General features: G+C 30.6%; 1 protein-coding gene across 11 annotated transcripts in view; it reads left to right on the plus strand.

Annotated features, from left to right (window-relative positions):
- The window catches only part of PDZ-GEF (PDZ domain-containing guanine nucleotide exchange factor), a 621,085-nt gene that overhangs the window by 216,374 nt on the left and 401,227 nt on the right, over positions 1-3,484 (plus strand). The window lies entirely within an intron of this gene.

Genomic DNA, 3,484 nt, shown 5'->3' on the forward strand with positions numbered 1-3,484 from the left:
TTCTTTTGATATAAGATAGGAGTGGGTGAGCCTCGTGTGACCTATTCTCAGCCTAGTCATTACAACTTCCTCTCTCCGGCATTTGCGACTGGAGGCACCCCAGGGATTGACATCCTTTTTAATAATTTTTAATTTGCTCATTGGGCTTTCGTTCTATACATACCATACATATAAATGTAAAATGTTTTACCATGTTAAATGTTACAAGTATAGCATTATGAGCAGCCCTATTTAAAGTCATGTAAAATGATAAATGCATAAGAGCTCCTAGCGGATTTTCTGAGCAACTTGTTTAGTAACCTTTCCTTCCAAAACTTCATGTTATTGTTTACTTCTAAGTTTTGATTACAGTAATTTATTCCAACATGCCTAAAATAAGTGAAAATTAGAAGTGTAAAAGTTTGCCTACTGATTATATTTTTTAAAAGTCCAAAACACAAGACAAAAGAAAAAAAAACACACACTACGAGTAAGTAACCTAACACAACAAATAAAACGGTGACAAGCTCAGCTGGTCGGTTTCGTGACATTCTCCATTTAACAGACCTAGTAACAGACTCTCATCTATGTTACATGTTAAATCGTCTTAACATGGCAAAAGAAGGAAATATTTCTCCATTCAACATAAGTTTTTCCATTTAACACGCTTTAACATGTGAGTATATTATTTACCATATACTTTGTATTAGTGAGTAAATTATATATTTCATGTCATACTTTGTATTAGTGAGCACATTTAAATTATTTCCTAGCTTCCTTTCTATTCCAAGTAATTAGTCCTCAATACTATATCCTAGAAAACCTGCAATTCAAATTCCAAGTCCAATCCCCTACTACCAGGTCCCGTTTATCTGGCACGTACACTCCACCTCACCGAACTGCTGCCTTTGATAAAGCATTTTTTACCCGAGCTGCATATCTCAGGAACTCCATTCCTTTAACATACGTCATGTACCAACCCTTCCCTCGTTTAAAACCCTTCTATTTAACTTCCTTTTAATTCACTAATCTAATCCAATATTATAATAGTACAGATATTTTGTAACTACTTTTTTATTTTGGTTTTTTATGTATTTAGTCAGTTATTTTTTATTTTTTTATTTATTGATATTTACAACTGTATAAAAAATACAACAAGTAAATTAGATCATAATGACATAATGATAATGATATGATACAGCATGTAGAGAAACTACCCAGTAGTAGAACTCTAAGAATAGTTTACAATATAAGGTCACGAGGCCATCTTCTTTTCAGGCGCCTCAGAGGATTGCCAGGAATGAAAGAGGAAGCAATGTTAGAAACTAGTGGGTTTGGGTGGTTAGGGAGTTTATTATGGAAGGAATGATATCGGGTTCGGGCTAGATCGGTCACGTAAGGAACATTTACGTCTTTATGGATGGTTTTATTAGTAACAAAATAAGGAGCATTGAGGATATTACGAAGGATTTTGGATTGTAAAGATTGGATACGAGAGGAACCTTCGTATTTAAAATTATTTATGTACAATTTTAGAATAAGTTATAATTAAGTGTAATCAAATTATTATAATTAAGCCAATATATGTTATTGTAAAATTAAAATTACTTTTATAATTGTTCTAAAAGAGTCTCAAAATAATAAACTATTTTTTCATTTTATTTCATTCATTATATTATGAACACGACAGTCGACAGTTGAAGATCTATCGACTCGAGACTTGTTCCACATATAACGAGATAGAATAGAGATTTCCTAAAATAATTTTCAAATATTCAAACATGTTAAGCTGAGATAAGTAATATTTTAGATGACTTTTACTTTTCTGATATTACTTCCATTCTATAAAATATTCCCTGGATTTTTCCCCTATCTTTATTTTACCACACCTTTTCTTAATTTTCCTTACCCATGTTATTTGTTATGTTCACCATATATTATTATTGTTGTTTTCAATTTTTTTTCTATTAATTTTTTTGTTAAACTTATATTTTGCCTCTTTATCAATTATTATGGTTACATATATTTTCTTTCTCTCAATTTTCTTTTTCTTTCCTTATTTCAATTTTTAAATTATTAATAACTAGTATATTCATACTTCTTTGCATTGTATAACTTCATTTTTATTTTATTTCCTTAATTATGTTATTTATGCTTACTTATTCAATTACTTTTATATATATATATATATATTATTTTCCACTTCTCTCATCACTTCATTTTATTAATTCCATTCTGTGAAATCATTCGCTTTATGTCATTCTGTTTAAATTTTTTTTTCTGTATTCATTGGTTGTTATCTTCTTCTTTTCTTAGCCCTGATGAAGGTTAGAAACTCTAGCCGAAACGTTGGCACGATTAAATAAGTTACATAAACTTATTTGTGTTTTATTTTGACCTCACCCCCAACCATCTTCTCCATTTATAAGTCATCCACGGTCAACTATCTAAAATAAAGTGAATTTAATTTTTTTAATTCTATTTATAATAACTGATTGATCAGTTAAGTACTTTATTTCCCTCAACAATAAATATAAGATCCGATGATAAGTGATTTGTATCTGACACAGGGCGCTTGGCGGTTAACATGAATTGTAGGCCAAGGTCCGGTGCCCACACTAGGTCTCCTGTCTCCTTCATTACCTTGTCTCTGTAATATTTATTTTTAATAATTTATAAATAATGTTATTTATGAATAATCATATCCTATATAAATAATTAAAAATTATTTATATATCATAGATAATTTCGTATAGTACATAGAACTATTTAAAAAAAAATCTTTTTATTAAGAAGTTGAGATGAAAAACTTAATATTGCTATGTACTAGTAGCAGATTTACTTGGAATGCCAGGATAATCGTTGAAGACAATTATCCAAAAATAAGTTAATTAATTGATTATAAATTGAGCTCTAAAAAACTATAATTATAATTGGATTCTTTTGCAAAGGCTGTTTGTGTGTTTACCAGTTTACCAATTAAATACCTTTATATTTATAAAATGTTGTTACCATTATTTATACAGGATGATAAAGAGTGATATAATGGGTTATATAATAGTATATAAACTACATAAAGAAACTAAGTATTTATTTACAATTTGTTATGATGATTAAAATGATTGAAATGATTCAGATAAAGGTTGTCATAAAATATAGATTATTACATGATTACTTATTATTTAATTTATACTTATAGCTGCTGATGCCGTGGGATGTAGTGCCGTAGGTGTCTTCTGTTTCATCAGGGATGTCCAGGTCTCATAGCCTTCTCACGACTTCGTCTGGTCGAAGTGCATCCTCTAAGTCTGCCTCCTGACTGTGGTCCTCACTCGTCTAAGCCTTCCTGTTGAGTGTTTCCGTCTCCTCTTCTAAATTCTCTCTGTATTTTTCTTCCACTTCCCTTTTGGGGCGTTACCTTATTTTTAAATCTCTTCTCTGATTGGTTATCGATGTCCGAAGACTCCCGAGGCAGGCGTCCCCCTCCTCAGGGCCGAGGATGTGT

The sequence above is a fragment of the Halyomorpha halys genome, unplaced genomic scaffold (assembly GCF_000696795.3).
Source record: "Halyomorpha halys isolate HHAL.00 unplaced genomic scaffold, Hhal_1.1 Scaffold175.1, whole genome shotgun sequence".
NCBI lineage: Eukaryota > Metazoa > Arthropoda > Insecta > Hemiptera > Pentatomidae > Halyomorpha > Halyomorpha halys.